General features: G+C 41.2%; 1 protein-coding gene across 2 annotated transcripts in view; it reads right to left on the bottom strand.

Moving 5' to 3' along the window:
• Hrh1 (histamine receptor H1) overlaps positions 1-27,761 on the bottom strand; it is a 94,638-nt gene that overhangs the window by 6,479 nt on the left and 60,398 nt on the right. The window lies entirely within an intron of this gene.

Raw genomic sequence — 27,761 nt, 5'->3', positions numbered from 1 at the left:
TTTCAGGACTTAAGTCCTTGGAAGGCCACTGCAGTACCAATGGTACTCCCTGTGCTTGACTAAGGAATGCAGAGCCAGTTCTGAGGAAGAGGAAAAGCCTTTGGGAGTAATGTGACCCAGGCACTAAGCCTAGAAAAACCCAAGCACACAAGAGAGAGCAGCAAAGAGATGTGTCACTCAGCCTGAAAAATGCTGGGGGGAGTTCCAGGGAAGTAGGTGAAGCCTTAGAGAGCGATCTGAGGAATGGTAGGACAGTTCCAAGGAAGGAGAAGCCTTGAGGACCAATGGGACCCAGGCACTAAGACTACAAATACATAGGGAGGGCAGCACCAGGGGCCTGTGGAAAGGGATTTTTCTTTTATGGTCAGTAGAAATCATCATCTACTTAATGTCCCACACAAGACCAGCTACCTAATTGGGGAGCCCAGTCAAAAATGGAAAAAAAAAAATCAACTTTTTATTTTTTGCAGTGCTGAGGACAAAACCCAGGGCCTTGAAGTGTGCCAGGCAAGTGTTCTACCACTGAGCAATAACCCCAACCCCCAAATAAAAAAATGTTTAAGTGGTTAAGAATTTGAAGATGGTGACAGCACAGCATTCCACCAGACTGAAGGCCCTGTGTACGCTGGGCCCAGGAAGCCAGCCCTGCACTGTGCCTCTCATGCCAGTCTGAACAGGCTCCAGTCAGTGAGGTGATTAAGTAAGGCACTTATCCATCCCTTGGGCATCTCCACATTGAAAAGCAAACACATGAATGGTTTTCCCTGTACACATTATAAAAAGAAAGCCAGGGGCTCTAGCAAAGAGGGTAGGAGATATATGGGCACACAGATCCTTATTTGGTCTTACATGGCACAGGAGATACCAGCTGGATCTAGGACATCCCCTATGAGGTAAAAACCAGAATGCAGAAGATGCAGGCAAGAGGGGGTGCTCTGGGCCAAGAGAATGGATGCTGGCAGAGGCACTTGGGACAAGGATATTTTGGGATGGCAAGAAGACACCTTGAGGCTGTATGTAGCACTGGGTCATTGGGAAGATCTGCTGAGATGGCACGGTGGGAAAGTTCTGCAAAGTAAAGACTATTAAGTAAAAAACAAAGATGCACCCTTCTCTAAGAGACTTGAGTGTACAAGCAAATCATTTGTTTTTAATTAAGGCAATGGCTACAGACCAAACCCATTAGCTGGAGTGGGGCCTTTTACTAGAGTGACTTCAAACAGTCTAATCCAATCACATCCACATGCCAGCAAATAAACAGGCAGTCAACATTCCTTTTACACCCAGGAAGCTGATGTAAGCTCAGAAAGTAAGACAGTAAGAAGCCAAAACCTGAGTGCTCCTCATACACCAATTATTAAACGCTCACACAGTCACTGTCTGTTGCCATAGACGTTGTCCTTTCTGCAGCATCCCTAGCGGCTGCCCCCTCCAGACATGATGACTAAATATGTGACACTGACAGATATTTTCTGGGGGACAGGCCATTGATCTAACTGAAGAATTTGTGCCTAGAACTACTCCACCCATTGCCAGCCCAGGAATATGGTTTTCAGCTCAAAGCAATGGAGGACTTTCTAAAAACCAATGTAAACAACAATGCAAAGTTAGCTTGAGAAACTGCGAGCTCCCCATCATGAGGAGCATGCAAGAAGAGGTAGCTTTGATCTGATTCCAGATTAGAAATTTTTCATCTTTCTCAAAGGCAATTATTTACTTAAGTAAAAACTGCAGATGTTGGTTTTAGATATAGTACCCAAAGCACCTCATACAGTGTCTCACGTACAGAGGGGCTCAATTATTCCAACTGTTGTGTTTTCTTCCATTTCTGGCCCATTCAGGCTAAAATGAATCATCCTTGATCTCTCCCTGTTTTCCACTATGGCAAAAGCTATTTATAGACTCATTTGGTATTTAGGAATAGAATACCGCTTTTTTAGACTAGAGATATTTTCCAATTTCCTCTGTAGCTGGGTGTAAACAGGAGACTAACTTCCAATGGAATATAAATGGAAGTGTAGTTTCAAGTTCCTACTCTGAAGGGCAGGTGTGTGCTGTACTTTGGCTCTTCAGTGTTCCAGCTGGCTGGGATGCAGATATGATGAACAGAGTTTAAGCATTCATCTTGGGACCATAAGGAACAGACACAAAATGAGGAAGGGGAAGCAGCAATACGGGACTGCCCACTTCTGAACCTTAACTCTATCTCACTAAAGCCACTGTTACTTGGATTTTTCCATCAAACACAGTCAAATCAAATGCTAACTGATACAGTGCTCCTGACCTTAAGGAGTTATAAATTAGCATGAGAAAAAAGGCACAAGAGAGACAGAATCGAAAACAATAAAGAAGTCTAGAATGAATCTGGAACAAGTGTAATGACTGAAGTAAGATCACAGTAGGTGGCAGGAGAAAAGAAGGAGCAACTGACTCTCCCAGGGTGGAATGCCATGTAAGGAAGGACACAGGAGAAGTTATGTGTGAGCTGGATGAGTAGACATTAACCAGGAGGAAGGAAGAGCTACTTGAGGCCAAGATATAGAAAGACTGAAGCATGGAGCCAAAGTTGAAGAACTGGGAGAAATTCACTGACAGTGCCTGAAGCACAAAATGATAAGTTTGGGAAACGTGTGTTAGGGCTAAAGTGCAAGTGAGCATTCTGACCCCTCGGTGCCTAGGCCGGTTCTTCTGCCCATGTCTGGTACACCCTTTTGCCTTGAAGCTCCTAATTCCTCCTCTTCCTGTCTCCCCACAATATATGTAACACTCCCCCTTATATCCCCCTTTTCTATTAACTCTCCTGTGGCATTATTCTTCTTTCTTCAGGTGATTCTTCCTCAACTAAACAGGGAGCCACTCTAGGACATGGAGTGTGTCCATTGTTTCTGATTCTGAAGTGACACGCCATGACCAAAGCTGTGGTTAGATGAGTCTCCTCCAAAAGCCCGTGCGTTAATAAGTCTTTGTTGCCAGTCTATGAGGCCACTGGGAAGTGTTGGAGCCTCTAAGAAGTAGGGCCTCCTGGGAGAAAGTTGGGTCATTGGGGATGTGCCCTCAGAAGCAATTAAGGTAGTTCTGTGGGACTCCTGAAATCCTGAGAAAGCAAGTTGCCACAAAAGCTCTCTCTCTCGTGCTGTCAGGTGACCTTTCCTTATTGCTCCTGCTCCCACCATGATGCTATTCACTGTTAGGCCCTCACCAAAGGCCAAAGCAACAGGACTGCCTGATTCTGGACTTTCAGCCTCCCAAATTGTGAGTTAAATAATCTCTTTTCTTTATACAGTTAGCCTGCCTCAGGTATTTTGTTGTGGTAACAGAAAATGGATTCATACAATAGGTTACCTACAGAATAGAACACTGTGCTGCCATTAATCATATCATCTTTGGAGGATTGGTAATGATATGAGAAAATGCTTATGATGAAATAAAATTCATAAAAGACATATTTTATACAGGATGATGCCATTGCTATTAACCCATGAGCTCAGACTTAGGGTGAATCTATGTTATGTTAGTGGTAGTTTTTTCTGGGTAATGGATGGCATTTATTATCTTAGGTACTCCCCAAGATTTCAATGATGAGATTGTATTAGTTTGATAACAGGGAAAAACCTAACTGCAATCCTATTTAAAAAACAAAAACAAAATAATAACTTCAAGTAAAAAATTAATGCTTTCTACATGCCTTGTACATATTTTATTTTCTTAAATAAAAAGTAAGCATTTGGGATTCCTTCTTTGTACATTCTAAACCAACTCACCACCACTCCCCATTCCAAGCAAGCTGCTCTACCATCTTCTTAATTTGCATAGATGGTTATTCTAGTGAAGTCAGTCAGAACATTAATTTCTTTGCTCTAATTCCAAGAAAAAGGCACCATGCAAGAGGGTGCTCTAGTTACTGAATATTCTCATAAGTCTGGCCAGAGCATAATTTCCATGAAAGATCCAGGCTTATCAATGCCACCTTCTGTGGTACACAGAGCAGACTGCAAATAGCAAATGTCATTCAGAGCCCAATGCTGCAGGAATGTGGCTGACTCAGAATCTAGCAGAGTGCTGGGTTGAGTCACTCTTTGGGTAAGACTGGAGAGGTAGATGACATTATAAGCAGGCAGTGGCACACATGGCACTTATATAAGGGGACATACACATGCAAACTTTTGCAGAGCCAAGAAATAAAAGCTAATGAGAACAGGGGACCATGTACAGGGGATCATGAGTGGTGACACTGGAAAAACATGCAGACTCTATTCTTTATCTGCAGAGGACTGCTGCCCCTCAGATGCCACCACCTGCGGTAGGCCTAGATCTGCCTATTTTAAAAATAAAGCATAGAATCTGGATTTTTATATGAAATTTTTAAGTTTTTCATGTTGTCATTTAAGTTTTTAATGTTGTCAACTATTCAATTGCTTCATATGTTTATTTGAATGCTCATAGGGAAATCCAAAGAAGTTTGGGGGAGAAGACCTATAAACCCATAGCTGGAAATATCAAAGATAGTTCATAGGGAATTCACAAAGCTGAATCTGCGACAATGACCCTCAAGTATACACTTCTGAGGGAATTTACCTATCTTATAACAAGCCTCCTTCTCTGAGACATCATCTCACCTAGGGATGGGTCCTGTCAACCAGAGGAGTTACTGCATCTCATCCTGACACCCTTGGGCACATGTGATTGGACCAGAGGTTGTCACCTGATCTAGAATGGACTACACTGTCCAATTCTCTCTTCTGGAAAATTGTAATTAGGTGGCTTCAAGACACTCTGTGGATCCAATGAACTAAAGGAATAAGATTGTGGCAGGTGAGACTGCAGCCCAGGAAGGGCACACTGAAGTCACAGAAGGGGGAAGGCAGCAGCCAAAGCATAATGATTTATATATTGGAACAACCAGTGTCTGCACGCAAAAAGATGAGTTTAGACCTTTCCTTCACATCTCACATAAAATCAACACACCATTGATGACAGCCCTGATTGTAACAGCTAAAACATTTGCGACCTTGAGTTAGGCAAAGATTTCTTTAGATCTGGTACTAAATTGAACTTCATCAAGATGGGAAACTTTGTGCTTCAAAGGCACCAAGGAGAAAGTGAAAAGCTACAGAATGGGAGAAAATATTTGTGTACTATATATCTGATATATTACATATCTGAAGTATCCAGAATAGTCATGTACTACACAATGATTTTTGCTCAGTGATGCACCACAAATATTATGGTCTCATAAGATTACAAATCTAGTAAGCCATTTCAGTTTACATAAGTAAACTCTATTATAATCACATAACAACAAAATTGCCTGATAAGTATTTCTCAGAATGTATATTCATCATTAAATGAAGCATGACTGCATAAAAAGAATTCTTGAGCTAAATCACAAAAGACAATAATCCAATTTTTAAAAATGGGCAAAGGATTAGAATAGATATTTCACCAAAGATACTAAATGACTCATGAGCACATGAGAAAATGCTATCACTAATCATTAGAGAAATGCAAATCAAAACCCCAATGAGATTCCACTTTATATCTACTAGGGTGACTATAATTAAGAAAGAGGGACAATAACAAGTGCTGGTGAGGGTGTGGAGAAATCAGAGCCCTCATACACTGCTGAGGGTAATGTCAGTTGGTATGGCCACTGTGTAAAATAGCTTGGTAGATCCTCAAATGGTTAAACATAGTTACCATATGACCCAGCAATTCCATATATAGATCCTATTTATATCCAAAAGAACTAAAAACATGTCTACAGAAAATTTGTACCCACGTGTTCACAGCATTATTCATAATTAGCCAAAAATGGAAACAACCTAAATATTCACCTACTAATAAATGGATTATCAATATGTGTTGGTCTATTCATACAATGCAGTATCATTTGTCAATAAAAAAGAACAGGGTATTGATACATATTAAAACATAGAAACATTATGCTATATGAAAGAAAGGGGCACAAAAAGGAACATAGTGTCTTATTGTACTGAGAGAAATGTCCAGAATAGCCAAATCTATACAGGAAAGAAAGTAGATTTGTGGTTGCCTGGAAGTGGGGATAGGAAAATGAAAGGATCTTTGGAGAATGATGTAAATGTTCTAAAATTAGATTCTGATAATGACTGTACAGCTCTGTAAATTTACTAACAAGAATGAAATTTAGGGGTCTGGGGTTGTGGCTCAGTGGTAGAGAACTTGCCTGGCACGTGTGAGGCACTGGGTTCAATCCTCAGCAGCACATAAAAATAAATAAACAAACGAACAAATAAATAAATAAGATAAAGATACTGTGTCCATCTACAACTAAAAGATATTTTAAAAAAAAAATAATGGGGTGCTGGGGTTGTGGTTCAGTGGTACATGCTTGCCTAGCACGTGTGAAGCCCTGGGTTTGATCCTCAGCACCACATAAAAAATAAATAGATAGATAGATAGATAAATAAATAAATGTATTGTGTCCAACTACCCCCCCCCAAAAAATATATATATGTGTATAATGCTATTTGCTTTTAATAGATAGAATTTATGTCAACTACACCTCAAGTTATTATAGAAAACATTCAGTGGCTCAAGAAAGAAGCTGCCCAGGGTGCCAGATCTCCATTTATCTATTTCAAATCTACTTCTCTATACCAGTGTTAGGAAACAAGTTCAGTTCCAAGATTCAGATGAAAGCAAAAACTAGTTGCTTGGCAAATGGGCAGCTTTAGTTAGTACTAAGACTAAGATACTTGTAAGTCTCATGGGCTGAAGGTATACTTCAATGGTAGAGTACTTGCCTAGCATGTGTGAGGCCTTGGGTTCTAGTCACGACACTGCATAAAATAAACTTAAAAAATAACAACATATATATGTGTGTACACACACACACATACACACACACACACACACACACACACACACATTCTTGTTAAGGAATGAGATGTTGCAGAAAACTTCTTCCAAGCTATTCATTAGAAGTGGAAGAAGGAAAATGACTTGGCTACATTAAAACATTCCCTCCCAAACATATATGATCTCCTTTCATTCTATAATTCGGTTTAAGAGAGTAGAAAATAAGACTTGTTTGATTTTCTGCTTTTCCCAACTTGCACCCATGTGCAATTTGGGAACCCATGTTCTGGTGGCTGGGATTTTTAAAATTCAGGGCAGGAGGCCTGGGGCTGTAGCTCAGGCTAGCATGTGTGAAGCAATAGGTTTGATCCTCAGCACCACAAATAAACAAATAAAATAAAGGCATTTTGTCCATCTACAACTACATTTTTTTAAATTCAGGACTAAAGGAGAGTTACCACTAAATGGCAATTAAAAGAAGTACTAAGAGCTCAGTTCAGTTCTGTCTCACCCTCCAGACTTGAAAAGTAATGAAGTAAAAGAAAAGTAATATTTTCAGGGTTTTTACACACCAACAGCAGGCTGGGGTCTCATTTAGTCCATATAGGGCTAGTGACCTCACATTCACAAATCAAATGATTATGTCCCCTTCTGTTTTCTAACAATGTGGAAATTTATACTTAAGAGCTTATAAACTTGGTGCCCTGGGGCTGGGGCTGTAGCTCAGCAGTAGAGCGCCTGCCTCGAACATGTGAGGCACTGGGCTCCATCCTCAGCACCACATAAAAATAAATAAATAAAATAAAGGTATCAAATAAATAAACTTGGTGCCTTATGCTAGGAGATCAAAGAGTTGGCTAGGGAAGTAGCTGAGTTGTAGAGCACTTGTCTAGCATGTGCGTAACCTTGGGTTCCCTCCCAGCACCCCAGATTAAAACAAAAATACTTGAAAGTGCTTGAAGAGCAAGTCTCATTTAAAGGCCCTAATAGCACCACCATCTAAGACCTTTAAGTGACCTTCACATCATCCCTTTCCCTTCCCATCCTCCTTTTCTCTAGAAAAAGAGGTAAGTAAACACTTAAAATAAAGATTTCATGGAACCGCAAGTGTGAACATCCTGTGAACATTAGACAAAACATACAACAGAGAATACAATTCCAGACCCAGCACTCATCCAAGTGTTATTTCAGGACATGATGAATAATGTTTTCTTTTTGTTGCAAATCCCTGAAGATTAAGTCTTGAAAAAGGCACTTCCAAAGACAAAAGTTGCTCAGGATATACTCTTTGTTAAAAAAAAAAAAATTTATTTAGGATGTTGCAATAAATAAAGGATCTGGAAGAACAAAAAAGAAAGACAGATATGTTTCCAGTAAAGAGCTCCTGGATAAGTGGAGTTTCTTTAAGTTCTGCATCCTTTGTTCAAGTAACCTCCTATCTGACTGCTGCCCACCCCCAACACACATACCTGGGGCCCTTTGGAGCCACTTGTTGCTCCAGCCTTCCTCTGGTTCTGGGGCCATGAATGCCTTATATTCAGAGGTGTAGGTGAATGTGGATCAGTCTGGTTGCTGGTTCATTCTGTTATTCATTTGCTCATTCTTCCATTCATCCATCCATTCATTCATAATATCTTTTCTGACATTTTTTGAGGAGCACATTATAACACCTAAAAGATAAGCACAGTTCCTGTCCTCATGGAGTGGACAGCCTGTGCCAATCCTTCCCAACCCTGGCTTCCCAAGAACTTTTACACATATGGAAACTTATGTTTCCTACAAGATAGAGAGGATATACTCTTCCCTAGTCTTCTGCTGAGTACAAGCCAGGCAAGGTGACTTGCACCTGTAGTTCCAGCTACTCAAAAGGCTGAGGCAGAAGGATCACGGGAACCCAGGAGTTCAAGATCAGCCTGAGTAATATAACAAGACCCCATCTCAAAATTAATAAATTTTAAAAAACCTGAAAGACAAAAAGTTCCATGAACATTATATTTAACACAAACAAAGACTCTGACAGGTGGAGAGACAGAAGCAGACTAACTATGAACTTTGGGATCCAAAGAATGGCACAATGATGAGTTCCCTGGTCTGGCTTTTCTGGAACTTTGAACTGGAAAAGTTGACAATTCAGTAATGCACACAAAACAAACCCAATAAAAACCTATTATGTCTAGGGGAAGTACCAGGAAAGATGCAGCATCACAAAACAGGAAAAACTGAGATAATAATGGTTGTACTTTAGCCAAATGTCACCCAGAACACTGGTAGCCCCACTCTGTTGTGATAAGGTGACTTGCTATGGTGTGTTTCTATAGTAGGGAGCTGGTCTTTTTCCCCCATTAGATGGTCACAAGCCCTGCACCACCCCATAGTGTCCAAGGCGGCATGAGAGAAGCAGGAGGGGAGGCATCTCACCCATCCCAGTCAGAGAGGTATCACAAGGCCCCAGGGCCAAGGAACCCTAACCCTGCGGGTATCAACAGAAGCCAATGGAAAACTGGACTTTTCCTGGAAATCTGAGGCATCACCTTCCCTTCCACAATCCCTACTTCCTCTGCCAGAGCACTGTCAGATAAAACCAAATAAAAGAGAAGATTTAAAAGTGTTCCAGGGTCTCCAAACATAATACCTGAAAGTGCTCTATTTCAATGAAAAAAATCACTTATATCAAAAAATGGAAAGGTTACAAACAGAATTAGAAAATGCAATCAATAGATACCAATGACAAGATAATAGAGATGTGAGATTAATCTGATAAAGGTTATAAAGTAATAGCCAAAAAAATGCTTCATGTAAAAATGTGAGCACACTTGAAATAAACATCTCAGCAAGATGTCATACATATAGACAAGACTATTCTAAAATTTATATGGAATGGCAAGGAAACTAGAATAACTAGAACATTTTTGAAAAAGAATAATTAAATAGGAGAAATCAGGCTACCCAATTTCAAGACTTACTTAGCCTCACTAGTCAAGACTCTGTGGAGTTAATGGAGGAACAGACACAGGAACCAATGGAACAGAATACAGAGCCAAGGAAGAGACTCACACAAATATGTCCCATTGATTTTAACAAAGGTGAGGAATCAATTAATAAAAGAAAGAAAGTCTTTCAACAAATAGTGCTGGAGCACTTGGAAATCCATTGGCAAAAAACCCCTGTACTGTGACTCAAACTCATACTCCATCTAAAAAGTGTGCTCAGGATGCGGATATCCCTCATGCCTGGCATGCATGAAGCCCTGAGTTCCATCCATCCCAAGCAGCACAATAAAGAAATAAATAAATTAATTTCAAATTAACTCAAATGGTTTATGGACTTAAACATAAAATATGGAACCACAAAACCTTCAGAAAAATGTGTTGGAGAAAACCTTCAGAATGCAGGGATAGATGAAGAAGTCTTAGACTTGACACCAAAAACATTAGCGATAAAAAGAAAAAATAACAATTTTTGGATCTCATAAAAATGAAAAAAAAAATTGCTCTACAAAAGACCCTGTTAAGAGTATAAATAGAGGGCTGGGGTTGTGGTTCAGTGGTAGAGTGCTTGCCTAGCATAAGTGAGAACCTGGGTTCAATCCTTAGCACCACATAAAAACATAAATAAATAAAATAAAGGTATAGTGTCCATCTACAAATAAAAATAAAAAGCGTATGAAAAGACAAGCCACATTTATATGAACATATATGTTATTAATACACACACACACATATATTCAACACTAAAGACCTAAAGACCAAACAATCCAATCAGAAGATGGGCAACAGACCAGACAGGGAGAGACGTTTCACGAAGGAGTATAAAAGATGGCACATACCAGATGAAGAGATATTCGACATCACTAGCCCTCAGGGAAATGCAATTAAAACCACAATTAAATATCACCACATACCTATGAGAATGGCTAAAATCAAAAAGAGCCATACCAAATGCTTATGAGGATGCAGAAAAACTGTATCACTCAGACTATTCCTGGTGGGAAGGTGAAATGGGAAAAAAAAAAGGACAGCAATTTCTTAAGATACTAAATGTGCAGTTACTATACATCTTAGCCATTGCACTCTTTGGCATTTGTCTTAGAGAAATGAAAAGTTACATTCACACAATACCTGTGCTGAACGTTTATACTAGGTTTATTCATAATGGCCAAAATTTGGAAACCTTCAATGGGTGAATGGCTAACCAACCATGCACGTGGCATCTACACTGTAGACTACTCTGCAGTACAAAGAAACAGTGATGGCTTGGGGTGCAGCTCAGAGGTAGAGTAAAGGCTTAGCATGCTCACAACTCTGGGTTCCATTCCCAGAATCCACCAATACAGACACAAAAGGAACAAGCAATTTATAAATGCAAGGACCTGGATAAATCTCCAAAGAATTATGCTGAGCCAAAAAAGCCAATACCCAAAGCTTACTTACTATATGATTCCTTTCATGTAACATTCTTCTAATGAGAAAATTAAAGAAATAGAGAATAGTGCATGTCAGGCTTAGGGATGGAGGAGGTGAAAGGAAAAGAAGTGTGGCTATAAAGGGGCTACTGAGGCACCTGGTAGGGATGGAAATGTTTTATATCTTGATTGTGTCAATGTCGATATCCTGATTCACACTGTACTTCATTCTTACAAGCTGTTACTTGAGGATAGAGTACATGGGACTGCTCTGCATTGTTTCTCACTCTGTACTATTTCTTACAACTGCATGTGCCTAGAAGGTTTAAGAAAACCCACACTAATGCCTGGGCCTCCCCCACAGGCATTATGTTTTAAAGATTCCCCAGGTGATCAAAAGTGCAGCCAGGGTTAAGAGCCATTGGTCCAGGTCAGTGCTTCTTATATCATAATATATACATACATTTTCTGAGAATTTTATTCAAATGGCTTAGAAAGTCTGAGGTAGAGCCTGATATTTTGCATTTCTGGGAAGTTTCCACGTCATTCCCATACCACTGGCCCATGAATCTCACTTTGGGAGCCAGGGCCTCTGCACAATGGTTGCATCTAGGTTGGATCGGCAGAATGACCAGGGCAACATCAATGGATGAATGGATTTAAAAAACATAGCGCATGCCCACAATGGAATAGTATTCAGCCATAAAAAAATAATACCTTATTCATAGCAACATGGATGGACTTGGAGGGCATTAATGTAAGTGAAATAAGTCAGACATGAAAAGTCAAATATTTAGGGTTCTCTCTCCTATGTGGATGCTAAAAAGAAGTTGATCTGAAAGGAGAAGAGTGATTACTAGAAGCTGGGAAGGCTAGGTGAGAATAGGGAGGCTAGACAGTAGGAGAAAGTTCCAATGTTCTGTAGCACAGTGGAGTGACTACAGTGCATAGTAACCTATTGTATATTTCATGAAGGACTGAAATAGAAAAGCTCAGTGCTACCAACAAAGTGATGATAAGGACATGAAAACACAATTACCCTGATTTGATCAGTACACACTGTACACATGTATTGAAATAACACACTGTACCCATAAATATGTACAGTTATTACATGTTAGTTGAAAATTTTTCAAATGCTTAAAGAAATGGAAATACCAACTACCTTAATTTTATCATCACACATTGTACATGTGTATCAATTTTTCACACTATATTCCATAGTACGTACAATAAAGATAATTAGTTAAAAAACAATTATCAGGGTAACTATAAAAAAAATATAGAACACTGAGCCCCAGCTCTGGAATCTGTTCAGATGGTCTGGACAGGGGCCTTGGACACCATATTTTTCTTTTTTTTCATAATCACCCTGATGAATGTGGTAGCTTATCAGGTTTGGGATTCAGTAATAAAATGCCTTTTGCTTCCAGATTCTTCTGTGAATGAGCTCACCATGGCTTCTCCAGCCAATAACTAAATCCCAAAATTCTTTTCTTCCTTCCCCATATTTTCTCTAATATCTGAGGTCAGGTCCTGGGATAAGTTCCCGTTATCTGCTGCTGGACCTGCCCGTGAAAGATCAGCCTGCCCAGGAGGCTTCTGCCAGTGTCATCTCACTAAAACATGCTCTGGGGTCTCCTGCCCATTGCCAGATGCCAGCTGCCTGCTCCTTTTGTTCATCCTTTTGGAGGCTGTCCAGGTTCATGTTCAAGTTCAATTTTACTTGGGCCACTGCAACAGCCTCCTAACTGGCTGGCCTGATTCCAGTCTCATAGCTGGCTCCTACCCATGTCAATATGCAAGTAGTTTTTCTAACTCTCTATTTCTCTCCTTTAGTTATTCATTCACCCTTGTTAAAATTTTGCTGGATCTATATATTTCTTATGCCATTGTTTACTTCATATATTTGTAAATGTATTCATTTTGTTTTATCTAAAGTTTATTTCACGATCACATTTGAAAAACTACAGAAAGACAAATACTGCATGATCTCACTCCTAAGTGGAATCTAGAGAAGCTGATCTCATGGGGCAGAGTAGAGGAGTGGTTATCCAAGGGTAGGGAGGGGAAGGAAGGTGGGGACTGGAGAGAGAGATTGGTTAATAGGGACAAAGGTACAGCTCAATAGGAGGAATGAGTTCTGGTGTTCCATTGCACAGCAGGGCAATTATAGTTAACAATATTTCAAAACAGCTAGAGGGAAGATTTTGAAGGTTCTCACCCACAGAGAAATGATAAATATATGAGATGATAAATAGGCTATTTAGCATATATGATTTGATTATCGTACAGTGTATACATACCTCAAAACATCACACCATACCTCATAAATATGCATGATTACAACATGTCACTCAAAAACAAACAAAAAACAGACATCTGTTTTTGTCACCTTCAAATGCTTTCCATAGGAATGAATAAGAAGATAGAACAATGTGATTAAATTCTGGCCAGATATTGTATAGAAGGCTCTGCTTTGTAACAGAGATTAGCAAGTGCGAGATAGGTATTACAAACCTTCCAGTGCTAAATTTAGACTCTCCTAGAAGTAATCAGAAGGACTGAAATATAATCAAAAACCAGTGTGAGTTGATATTAATTAATGCCATGTCTGTGTACCCTTTAGAGTCACTTCAGGTGCCACCTAAAATGTGGTAAACACTGTTTGAAATCTCATCATAAAATTGTTTTGTTCCTAAATGAAGGGAAAGTTCAAACTCCTTGGGCTGCAGGCAAGACAGTTTAGTTTCTTCAACTTTTGACCCACTACACTCTAAAAATGAAGTCACTGTCCCCAAACACCTCAGGGTCTTTCAGCGTTTGTAGCTCTGCACATGTTATTCTTTTTTTCTGAAGAAGTGATACCTTAAGAATTGGGATGTCACATTCATTTACTATGATCTCCTTCTGGGCCTACTCCAGATTCTGCCTGGAACAAAGGAGATAAGAAGGATGAAAAAGAGACAGGAAGCCAGGCGTGGCGCCTATAATTCCCATAGCTCAGGAGGCCTAGGCAGGAGGATCACAAGTTCAAAGGCAGCCTCAGCAATTTAGCAAGGCCCTAAGCAATTTAGCGAGACCCTGTCTTAAAAAATAAAAAGGGCTGTGGATGTGGCTTAGTGGTTAAGTACCCCTGCGTTCAATCATGGGTACCAAAAAAAGAGGAGGGGAGGGGAGGCCTGGAGAAGGGAGAGAGAAAGGTTGATAAAGAAGATGAGAAGAGAAGAGGAAGAAGAGGAAGGAGGAGAAGATATTGATGAACTTCTACTCTATCGACAAAACTCCTCTTAAAAGTTCCTTGCTCTTTGAAGCCTTCCTATATCTTTTAGCCACATCTAAAGGCATTACTTTCTCTGGGTTCTTATAGTATTGTTTTCATATCTTTATTAAGGCATTTAATGCTGTATTCTACTTAATGAAAGAAGGCATCAGTCACTTAGACTTTTATCCTGCAAGAGTAGGGTCAATATTCACTTATATTTCCAGCATCTAGTCCAGTGGCTCTCAACCTTCGTTCACACCTAAGTCACATGGGGAGCTTAATACAAAACAAAACAAAACAAGAAAACACTGCTACCTGGGCCTGCCTCCCCAGACCCAATTCTGATTTAACTGGTCTTGGGTGTGGTGTGGATATCAGGATCTCTGAAAACTCTTCAGATAGCTCCTCTGCAACCAAGACTGTAACCCTGTGTTCCATGATGAATGAATGAATGAATCTTGCTTTTAACAAATCACAGTTCTGACCCAACATGACCGATTTCAGGGCTTCATGTTATGATAATTCATTAATATATTCAGGAACTATTAATTAAACAAAAATGTGATACCAGGTGTTATGCTGGGCCAAGCTGCTGGAAATGGAAACATGAATAAGGCTCCCACTTCCTCCCCATTTCCCGGGTGCCATGTCCTACCTAGTTTTTCCAGGAACTTTCTGTCCTGCTGGTTAATTGGCCAGTCTCAACAGTAATCATTTCCCTAGTGGCTGATAGCAGATCTCACTTTTGGCTGTTTCTTCTGAAAAGGCTATGTAAGGACAGGTTCTAATCACTCTCAAATACAGGAAGTTCCTGGGGTCTGTGGCCAAGTCAAGAGACAAAAAAAAAAAAAAAAAGAATGGTCTTGTCTAGACCTCTCAAAGCTCTGCAAAAGCAAGGGTGAGTCTACTGGGTGGAAGGCCATAGCCTTGTCCTACTCAAACACTTCTAAGCCAGGCACTATGGCGCATGCCTGCAATCCCAGCACTTTAGGAAGTTGAGCAAAAGGATCACAAATTCCACTTCAGCCTTAGCAAGTTAGCGAGGCCCTACGCAACTTACTGAGACCTGTCAACCACTAGAGAAATAATTGCCTTTGAAACTGGCCACATAAAACCACATTAAAAAAAGTGTGTGGGGGGGTGCTGGTATGTGGCTCAGTGGTAAAGCACCCTTAGATTCACTTCCCAGAACTAAAAACAAAACAAAACAAAAAAACCTCACCATCCCCCCTGCCACTTCCATCTGTGTGCTCTGTGTGTGTGTATGTGTGTGTGTTTACACAAAGAACACCAAAGCCCCAGGAAATTATTAAGATCTTAATTGACCGGCAGGTAAAAGGAGTTTCCTTACTGGTGCTACTGGCGCCTGCCCAGCCCTACTTTAAAACTCTACTGATGACCCAAGAGCAGAAATACCGATCCTTCTGTATTATCACTGCTCTGGCTTAGAGTTTGACAATGTCTCCTCTCAAGTTGTAAAAGTTTCATAACTGGACTTTCTGCTCCTAGTCTTGACTCCTGTGATCCCTCCTCCAGCTGATCATTCTGAAACCAAATCTCCAATCACTACTTCCCTGACCCAGAACCCTCCCAAGCTGGCCATTGTCAGGATTTAATGCAACCTTCCTGCTTGTAACACAAAGGTAGACCCCAGTACGACCAGCTGTCTGTCCAGTCTGCCTGGGGCATCATGTTCACAAAAAATTCAAGCTCAACATCCAGAAAACAGATCTATGAAAAAGTAGCTTAAACTTTTTACTGTAGATTCTCAAAGAGGCAAAAAAAAAAAAAAACCCTGAAGTTCTCCCACTTATCACTCCAATGTTGCTTACTGTTTCAACTGCTTGCCCTCTAGGCCCCTGTCACTATCTCTCAGCATGTGGCTCCACCTCTGTCCCCCACACTTCTCCTCACCCACTCTTGAGTCTTTCTGATCCACTAAAGGGCACCCTGCCACATTATCTAACATAAATCAGCTTAGCTTCCCCAGAGCTTCTCTTCTTTATCCACTTCTCTATTTTTTTTTTTTGGTCAAAAAAAAAAAAAGCCCAAGAGACAAACAGATTCCAGTCTCAAACCTGAGTCAGAGGGCCAGGCAGTGGCCACCTCCGTGTGAACACATGTGAGCCTTTCACACATGACTTCTTCCCATCCAGTCCCAGCTTACTGTGGCCTCAGCTTCCTCATCCTCAGTAAGTCCTCCTTACTGAGGACTCCACTCTCCCCCCAAAAGACAAGTTTGCTCCCACCCCATGTACCTGGAAAAATGCTGCTTCTCTGCCAGTTCCCCTCCTCTTAGCCAGCCAGGACATCCAATTAGTATTTTACAACCCTGTTCTGACGTCCCTGCCTTGAAGGCATTCCTCAACCATACCACACATGGTTAATTCACTTCCTTCTCTAGGGTTTTTCTGAATTTTGTACAGACTTCTATTATAACCCTTATCAAGCTGGGTTGTAATTGCTTAATTACCCAGTAGAATTTCTCACCAGTCTGTGGGTGTCAAATTTAGGTCTGAGTCATGTCTGTGTCCTCAGAGCCAGGAACCAGGGAGGCGCTCAATGAACAGTTACTGAATGCTCCAGAAATGTGCTCCAGAGACTGAGCATTTACCATTTCTCCTCTCTGTCATCACTTGGGAAGAACTGGGAGCGCATGCCCTATCAGAGGCCCAGAGACCTGCCCTGGCCCTCACTGGACTAGGCCTGCATATCCTCCCTTGTCCATCTAGGAAGCAGTCTGTCCCTCCCTCTGATGCCAGCCAGGCCTGCTCCACACATAGTAAAAATAAAAGGAGTTAAAGGCAGCTAAGCAATTGGGCAAGCAGGAAATGCAGGCATGCCTTGGAAGGAGGAAGTAAGATTATCTCTCTCTGTAGAGTACATAACCCAGTATTTAGAAAACCTAAGGAAACTAAAAGAAAACCGTTGGGGCTAAGAAAAATGAGTGCCATAGGGCTCCAGTCCTCAGTTTGGTCTCAGAGTGGCCTCTCTTGTCACCTGGCTGGCTCCCCCTTTCCTGTAGCATTTCCCAGCACTCCTTCCTTCGTGTGGCTCTTGGCTCCAGCAGAAAGAGCACCCTGTACCCTCCATTTCCCTCTCTGCCTTTATCTGGATCACTCATCTGCCATCCTCACCTTATCTCTGAAGTCTCTAAGTCACACCTACTAAGAGTTGGACATGTGTGGAGTCTTGTCTCTCTCTCTCTCTCTCTCTCGCTCGCAGTGCTTTGGACTACTAGTTCTGCCTTATCATTGATGTGCAGTGCACTCTGGTCATATGGTATGGTGCAGTCAGCAACTTGGACCACCACACCTTCCTGTCACCCTGCCATCTCCTTCCAAAAAAACCCATCTGCCTCTGCAGGGACTGTAGCATGCTAGGCAAATGTTCTGACTAGCTATAGCCCCAGCCCTGAGTTATCTCATTTAACCCTCACAGCAGCCCACTGGGGTAGAAACTACTATTATCACCCACATTTTCAGATGAGAACCTAGGAGCTTAGGTCCCTCGGCCCAGCTCACAGTTACATGATTCGATGGGCTTTGAAATGGGGGTTGCCTGACTCTAACATCTACATTCTTTTTTTTAAAATATATATACATATTTTTTTTAGTTGTTGATAGACCTTTATTTTATTTATTTATATGCAGTGCTGAGAATCGAACCCAGTGCCTCACACATGCCAGGCAAGTGCAGTACCACTGAGCCCCAACCCTAGCCCTAACATTTACATTCTTAACTTAAAAGTGTAGGAAGATAAAAGAAGCCCAGTTCCAATACCACCCCTGGCTACATGTCCCTCTTTCGTCCCTGACCCAAACTGCAAGGCTGATAAGCTAACAGTGCCTCCTTCCAGTGTGCAGCGCTGACTCTGTACTGTGGTCATTTATGTACAGTTTTTCTCTCCCCTGTTGGGTTGAAAGATGGTTGGGAGCAGAAACCACATCTTAATTTTGTAGCTCATAGGCTGGCCTTGCTTAGCACATAGTAGGCACACACACTGCTGCACAGGAACCATCCTAGAGAGAAGAGCCTGTTCTTCATAACAGGAGATCTATGCACTCACCTTTGTTTACCGTGTATCTGGCCCATACCAGGTGCTCAGTACATATTTGTTAAATGAATTTGCTGGGTAACTTAGAATCCTTCTCTCAACTTCTCTGGGCTTCCTCTGTCAAACAAGGTGGATGCTCTAAATCAGAGATTTTTCAAACATTTCCCCCTCTTTTTCTTGCTAGTGCTATACCTGGCCTATATTAAAATGTATTTAAAACAGATAAAAGCAAATTGCTATTGTTGGAATGGAGAAGCAGAGAGATCCAGAGGCCCATTTGCTTAGCTCTTCCCCTTCCCCTCTGCCCCAGACTCACCAGAGAAGCCCAATGACAACCAAGCTAGAGGAACTTTGAGAGTTCTTAAAAATTCAGACAGCACTTTTAGGAACAACTTCATTTTAAGAGAGCAGCTCTGAAAATAGAAAATCCTTTCTGACGCACTTGGACAACTGTTATTGAGTGCCTAATGTACTAGAATGGTGGAAGGTGAGGCTCCTCGATTAGAAGGGGGAGGCTGGGTTGCCTTAGGAGAGATGTTTCCCATTGCTTCCAAACCACACTGGATACAGGGGACCACTAGTCCTGCCTTTTATTGATGTAAGTGCGCTCTAGTCATATGGTATGGTGCAGTGGGCAATTTGGGCCACTGTACCTTCCTGGCAGCCTACCATCTCCTTCTTTAAAAAAAGCATCTGCTTAAATCTCATTTTTTCCATTGACTTTTCCCTCCTTCTGTTTTTACCAGAACTCACTAAAACCTCTACTGGTTATAAACACTGAATTTAAAATCATATACTGAATTTGTTTGAAGAAGTTGAACAAATAGATAAGTGATAGCCAAATAGCCCTGGATTTCAGTATTTTAGTTAAAATTCTACACAGCACCTGGGCTATATAATCACACAAGAACCACTTTGCTTTTTATGAAAAAAACAATCATAGAGACCAGGAAATGGAAAAATAATCAGTTTTCATAAATTGTTCCCCAGAAAATCTTCCCAACAGTGGTCTGTATATACAATGGAATACTATTCAATCTTTAAATAAAGTAAGTCTGACATATGCTACCACACGGATGAGACTTAAGGATATTATGATGAATAAACAAGATGGTTACAAATAGCTCAGTGGTAGAGCACTTGCCTAGACGCTCAAGGCCCTGAGTTTGATGCCTAGTGCCCCCCACTCCATATGCACACAATAAATATTCTATGATTCCACTTTTATGAGGTACCTAGATGAGTCAAATTCACAGAGACAGAAAGTAGCTTGATGGATGCCAAGAAATAGGGGAGAAGAAGAGAATAAAGAGTCAATGTTTAATGGATTTCAATTTGGGAAGTTGACCAAGTTTTTCAATCTGGCAGTTTGAGTTTGGGAAGATAAAGTTTTGCAGATGGAGGTGGTGAAGGCCAGAGGGTTAGGGATATAGTTATGATCAATGAACTGTACACTTAGATGGTTAAAATGGATTATTCTCATGTTATGAAGAGAAATAAAAATAAAAGAGAAATATAATTATGCTATATCCATGTATGAGTATGCCACAATGAATCCTGTTTTTATATATAATTATAATGCACCAATTTAAAAAACAATAGAAAGGAGACCAGTAAAGTAGATTAAGGTGGCCAGGGGGAGGAGAGGAATGAGAGAAGTAGTCCTGGGAATGAAATTGATCAAATTCTGTTATGTGCATATATGAATGTCCCAATGAATCCCACTATTATTATAATTATGAGACCAAGAAGCTTCTTAAAGCATTTTGATACGGTCTAGCATTACAGGGTCCATCAATTTTAGGGGCCTTATGAAGGAATATTGCCAGGAGTTCAGGGTAGACCAGGTGGGAGTGTTCTGCAGATGCCAGTGTGTGAGCTGAGTCATTATATATGAAATTAAGCTTTCTTATAAACACATGTTCCCATGCCAGATGCTTTAGGGGGCAGTGACTCTAGGCACTCTTTTAATTTGATTTCTTCTTCTCATTTCACTCAAGGAATCTGAGATGGTCAACAATCTCTTCTGTGTTCCTAGGGAAGCAGGATTCTAAATGAAACCCCAAGTATAAAAAGTGAATTTTAAGCCGGGTGCGGTGGCACACACCTGTAATCCCAGCAGCTCAGGAGGCTAAGATAGGAAGATCACAAGTTCAAAGGCAACCTCAGCAATGGTGAGGCGCTAAGCAACTCAGTAACACTCCGTCTCTAAATAAAATACAAAATAGGGTTGAGGATATGGCTCAATGGTCAAATGTCCCTGAGTTCAATTCCTGATACCACAAAAAAAGTAAATATTTAAAAATTAACATACAATAATCTGAAAAAGTATGACATGCAGGACTGGGGACACAGCTAAGTGGTAGAACACTTGCCTAGTATGTGGGAGGCCTTGGATTCCATCTCCAGCACCACAGGAAAGCGGGATGGGAGAGAAAAGAAAAGAAATAAAAAAGAAACAGAGCAAAATAACGTATACCGTATGATTCTACTTGCATAAAATACAGCAATATGAGGGCTGAGGCTGTAGCTCAGTGGTAGAGCGCTTGCCTGGACATGTAAGGCATTGGGTTTAATCCTCAGCACCACATAAAAATAAATTAATTAAATAAATAAAGTTATTGTATACATCTACAACTAATTTTTTTTTTAAATAGAGCTATAAAGGGAAAGGGCAGTGGAGAGGTAGCAGCCCTCCCTGAAGTGGCTATAACTACTCTTGACTCGTCTGTTCTTTGGAGTCTGGCACAGCCTGACAAAGACGGCAAAGTTTCCAGGAGGCAGCTCAAGCCTAGAAAGGTACAAAAATTGCATGACTTTCCCGCACAGGATGACAGAAACCAGTTTGCTGTCTCAGTTGTGTGTCTGGGGCATGTTGTCACCTGCTGGGCTTACCTGGGATGACATGGCAATTCTGCACCTCTGCTTTCCTGCAGTTTCCTGGAGGGAACATAGTTCTCTGCCCTTGCTGAAAGAACGTGGGCCCCAGCAGACTCCTCCCCCCAGCCTTCCTGTCCCAGCAAGCAGGCTATTCAACCTCACTACTGTTGTTTTTTCTGAGAATAAGGATTATCAGGATAATTCAGAGGTACCTGACTTTAGAGAGAAGCCACTTTACCAAGACAAGACAGTGAGTCAGGGCTGGAGGTATGAATGGCACCGGGGCTTCTTACATTCAAGTCCACTTTTGTTCCCTGACCAAATGACTAGCATTTAATCACACTTAATCTGGATCAGGCATGGTGCTTGGGGATTAAAACGCATTGTCTTCTACATCCCCACCACAATGCCAGGAGGTAATTAGTCTTATAATTACTCTTCCAGATGAGGAAACTGAGGCTTAGAGAGGTTAAGTAACTTGCTGACAGTCACAGAACTAATTAGAGGCAGGATGCTGGTTTTTACCCAGGTCTGTGTCACTCCTCTACCTCTTTGCATTCAACACCTCCTCTCCTGTCCTTTTTCCAAAGTTCTTCTTTTTAAATAAACCAGAAAGTCATATAAATCTACCATATGAATTAATGGAACATTAATATTCAGGTGAACACCTGAAATTAAAACTTTTTCACTTACCCCATAAGTCCTTTCCATGTGGCCCGTCCCACTCTGGCCCCCACAAGTAACCACTATTCTGATTTTAAGAGGCACTGACTTTTAAGAGGCACTTCTGTTTTATTACCCAAATGTACATCTGAATACACTACATTCTTCTGTTTAAAAAAAATCTGAAATGCCTTCTCCCCACCCCCTTCCCTGGTGCTGAGGGTGAAACCCTGGCCCTTATTCATACTGGGTGAGTGCTCTACCACTAAGCCACATTTGGGGTTCAGTTCAATATGTTGCTCAGTCCCTGTATGTCCTGCAAATTGGCAGCTAGAACCTGAGACTGGCTTTGATTCAGGTTTGATCTCTTTGTTAAGACAGCAGGTGGAGCTGGTTTCTCTAGGAGGCATATAACATCTGGTTGGCTCTGAATGATCTTAGTATTGCTGATTCCTAATACTACACCATTTTTTTTCTAGTTCTTTAAAAATGTCAAAAAATTGTAGTAAAATACACATACAAAATTTTACCATCTTATGCATTCTGAAGTATGTCGTTTAGGAGTGTTAAGTACATTTATATTGTGAGCCATCTCTACAACTCTTCATCTTGCAAAACTGAAACTCTCTATATATCAAACATCTCACTCCCCTATTCCCATCTCCTGGCAACCACCTTTCTACTTTCTATCTTTCTTAATTTAAGTACCTCATGGAAGGGAAATCATATACTATTCATCCTCTTGTGAATGGCTGGTTTCAAGGTCTCAGGTTGTAGCATGTGACAGGATTTCCTTCCTTTATCACTAAATAATATTTCGTTGTAGGAATATACACATTTTGTTTATCTGTTCATCCCTTGATGGACACAAGGGTGGTTTCCACCCTTTGGCTACTGTGAACAACACTCTATGAACATATTTCTTTGTGATCCTGCTTTTAATTCTTTGGGGCAGATCTCCAGAAGTGGAGCTGCTGGATCAGCCGTAATCCTGTTCAGCACTCTGAGGAGCCATCATACTGTCCCCACAGTGGCTGGACCATCTTATATTCCTGTCCTCTATTCCTTTTTAATGTTCACCTCTGTCCCTCATACCCAGCGGGTGTTCATGCCCTTCAGCACTCATATCATAGTCCCAATCAGGGAACTACATAAAAATCAAACAATAGGGGACTCCATTAAATAGTATATGCATATCACTGAATCCTCTGCAGCCATTTAAAATATTGTAAAAGAGTACTTGATGACAAAAAAAATGTCTCCAATATGTATGAGTTACAAAAGAGCACACACTGTGTGGGAAGAATCTATATTTGTAGCTCAAAGACAACTGTACATTGGTAGAAGAGGCTTTCTTAGCTGACTTCCACTGAATTGCTGGACTGGATCAGCTTAAATTCCCACCCCTGCAATCTGTTAAACCAGGGCTCTGGTTTTTGTACCTTCTGTTTCCAACTACTGAGTTGTATTATCACTAAAAGACACCCTCGTCATTAGTTGGTTGTTTCAAAACTTGTTTGTTCTGGTTGTATTATAAATGGTATTAACAAATTACATTTAACACAGGAAGGTGAAATAGAGTGCAAAGAGCCTTGCTCTGAGAACAAAGTTGAATACTTGGAGAAAACTCAATAAACAAATGTCCCATTAGGGGTAGGTGAGACAATGATAAAAGCCTGGGGACAGCATCTTTTTGTAGAGACCTCACTGGGACATCATTTCTTGTTGGCCTTTATTGTCCTAAATTTTCACAGCTCCCTACAGTGAGTTATCAGCCATATCACTTTAGCCAACTACTTAGTCAAATAATTATTTCTATTCTGTTGCAATCCCTCAGGTCAGCTATGACACGTATACAAAGAGTTTGTCCTTGCAGTGGTAAATGTGTGGCACATTCCCTGCTGTCCTTCCTATTAAAGTCATGACAGACATCTCCAATCTATCACCAGATTCCTTCTTGCAGAACCTGTTGTAGTCTCAGGAGCTTTCTTTGGTTGGCCTCAAGAATCAACAGGAGCTGACATATGACTTGAAACCTATGCTGTCTCCTCCAGCTCCCTTTTAATCAGGTATTAAATTCAACATGTATAAAGTGGCTAATGTGCTAGTCTCAGGCCTGAATATATTATTTTGCAATAGTTAGTGTTCAGTGTTCACTGAACAAATGAATTAATAATAAATGCCCAGCTTTCGGCTTTCCAAAGCTCACCAGTCAGCCTCTCCTCACCACACCAACCTTCTTAGTTCTTCCTTAGGCCTGTGCTTTGAATTTCCTCCCAGTCCACACTAGAGCAGGATGCCACAGTGCTCAGAAATCCCACCATTACCAATTGGCTTCTTTGGTCATGATATCCCATTCAGGGTTATTTGCAGGTGACCTCAATTTTAGAATAACAAATGTGCAATAAATTCTGCCTCCCTTGAGAAGAGCTAAGTCAACAAAATAATGCTCAGGGTCACTAACTGCAAAGCACTCAGCTCCAAGGAGGGGCTTGTAAATTGAACTTCCTTTCGGTTCCACAGTCAGTACAGCTTGTTGGCAAGCAGTGGCCCACCTCTCTTCTTCTAGAAGAAGGGTAGAGCTTCCTTCTCCTATTCTGTGTTTCCTTCCCCCTTGTGTTTTGAAGGCTCTGGAGTTTAGGAAGCCCATGTTCCCAGTCCCTCAGTTTCTTCTCCTGACTCTTTTTGCTCATGCTGTTCTATCTTCCTAGACCCCTTCTGAGACAATGATAAAAGCCTGGGGACATCATCTTTTTGTAGAGACCTACCTGATCACTCTGGGACATCATTTCTTGTTGGCCTTTATTGTGCTAAATTTTCACAGCTCCCTAGAGTGAGTTATCGGCCACATCACTTTTGCCAACTACGTAGTCAAATAATTTATTTCTATTCCCTTGCAAACCCTCAGGTCAGCTATGACATGCACTGAGAGCCAGCCCAGGGGCCCTCGCTCACATGCCACTCCTGCCAACGAGGCTTTCTTGATCCCAACCACATGGCCAGACTCTGCATCTCAATGTGACAGTCCTTTGCAAGCCTTTTTCATTTTCTTTGGAAGTCTGTCTTATTTTGCTGGTCTTAGTAATAATGATCTACAGATGGCTATTGTTTATTGACAACTGGACATGCTGGTTCACATGCAAACTAAACTCATGCTTGGGACTTAAATGCTGCCATGGTCTGAATGTGGGTGCTCCTCCCAAATTCATGTTGAAACTTAAAACACCAAAGTGGCTATACTAAGAAGTAGAGCCAGGCTGTGTGTGTTTGAGGGGTGCTGGTAGATCAGGGGTAGAGTGCTTACTGAGCACACATTAGAACCTGGGTTTCATCACCAGGACCAAAAATAATAATAACTAAGTGAAGCCTTTGGGAGATGATTAGGCCATGATCACTCTATCCCCATTATTAAGATTAATAAAAGAGATCATAAACATTTTTCTGGTCCTTCCATGTCTTCTGTCATGTGAGGTCACCTAGATAGCACCATCTAGGACAAATGGGCCCTTCCTGGACAATGAACTTTTCAGTACCTTGATCATGGACTTTCCTACCTCCACTGTGAGAAAATAAATTTTTGTTCTTCATAATTAACCCACTCTCAGGCATTTTGTTATACCAGCACAAAAAGCCTAAGACACATGCATTATGTCATTTGGCTTGCAAACCTGTATATCCAGGATCACTTTGTAAATGCAAAAATTGAGGCTCAGAGGTGCTAAGGAGCCTATGGTCACATAACTAGTAAGGAACAGAGCCAGACATTCAATCAAACAATCTGTATTTATTAAGGTTCTATGATGTGCTAAACATATTCTAGATAATGAAAAAATAGCAGTAATGAAATCAAAGTTCCCATCTATAAGAGCTAGTAGGGAGAGACAAACAATACAGAAAATATAAGTAAGTAAATACTGTGTCAAGTGGTTATAAATGCTAAGGGGAGAAGTGGGAAGGGATTAGTGATGGTTTACAGTGCTATCTTACAGGGGCTGACTATGGTGATGTGGTAGGATTTCAACAGAGATCTAAAGGAAGTAAGAAAATTAATTATGCAGAGATCTTTGGAAAAGAGTATCACAGGAGGAGAAAACAACCTGTGGAAAGGCCCTGTGGTTGACATGCCCTTGACAAGTTAAATAAATGTCGAAGAGTTCAGTGCAGTAGCTGGAGTGAGCAAGAAAAAGGGACATAAAGTTAGTCAGGATAGGCACTCTCATAGTGACTTTGAACAAGATGGGCAACCACTGGGAGATGACTCCCAAAGAGCCCACACTTTTAATTGCAATGCTATGCAACTGATTGATCACATAAATGAATGTCAGAAGGTACTTAGGGGCTTTTTCTCATTAAAATCAGCAGGATGGCAGCCAGAGAGTCTAAAATCAGCCCCAGAGAGGGCAAGATCTGAGCTAACAAAAACAGTTAATTATTAAGGGTAGAAATTATCCTCTCCTTGGTTGGCAAGGATCTCTGTAGCCCCCACACCACCTCGTGGGGTTCTACGGCATCCTTAAGTGGGTCCTCTCCCTGGGTTCACAAAGAATAAATTTCCCAGGACAGTCCCTAGCACGTATTCCATGAAATATGTCCTTTCTTAACAAGTGGCAGTGAGGAAAAAGCAACTTCTGCAGTGTTTCACCAAATAGAAATGAAAATTGTGTCCAGGCTGGAAAAGAATCCATTTGAAAGTGACACATTTGCCTCCAGAATAAATAGATATGAAGCTTTTTCTTTTGCCTTCTCATCTGAAGTAAGGCAGCGCTTCTTACATACTGCCTCACAGCAGGATTAACCTTCTGAAATTCCTGTCTTTATTCCTACTGCAATTTTCTCTGACAAAAAGATAAATCTGGGGATGTGGCTCCCATCCCACCCCCATCCACTAACTCAAAAAATGAAGTGCCTCCTGATGGCAGAATGGCAGGCAGTACTCTGGCTTTCCTAGGACAACCTCAACTGCAAATATTCTTCCCATCAGCTGCCCCATGAACCAACCCTTCTCAAACTTTACAGTGCAAAAGAATCACCCAGGAAGCTTATTAAAATGCAAATTCCAGGAAATGTGAATCATGATGTGGGGGGGGGGGTGTGTAGAGTCCAGAATCTTCTTTTTAATTTAATTTTTTTTTTTTTTTCATCCAGTGCTGGAGATGCAATCCAGGACCTTGTGGATGCCAGGCAAGTGCTTTACCATTGAGCTATACCTCCGGCTGAATTTAAATTCAGGACTCCAGGATTATTCTGGTGCAGATTGTTGAGAATCACTGCCCCAAACTACAGGAACAGCCTCCAACAGCCCTGTCTTTCTGCATTTACACTTCATCTTGAAGTGGGCCCATATCCTTTCTCAGACTACAGAGAGGTGCATTTCACTCCTGGTGGGTGTAAGAACACTCCTGGACAAATTGGAGCAATGAAGAATCTTGAATCCCCAATGCTTGCCACTGTCTGTCCATCCCTGCTTGCTTCATTTATCCTGATAAGCTCCTGACTTGGCATAGGGTTTGTTCTCTTGGGTCATGCCCAGTAAGTCCCAAGTGCTGGCGTTGGAAACTGCCCTGGGCACAGCCAGGAGAGGGTACCCTCATGGGAGGGTCTGGCAACCAAAGGTGGCAGGAATGACTGAGATTATGAAATACTGTTCTGTCAAT

Source organism: Marmota flaviventris, chromosome 20 (assembly GCF_047511675.1).
Source record: "Marmota flaviventris isolate mMarFla1 chromosome 20, mMarFla1.hap1, whole genome shotgun sequence".
NCBI classification, from domain to species: domain Eukaryota; kingdom Metazoa; phylum Chordata; class Mammalia; order Rodentia; family Sciuridae; genus Marmota; species Marmota flaviventris.
Note: the sequence above shows the minus strand (reverse complement) of the source record. Positions and strands in the feature narration are given on the sequence as shown.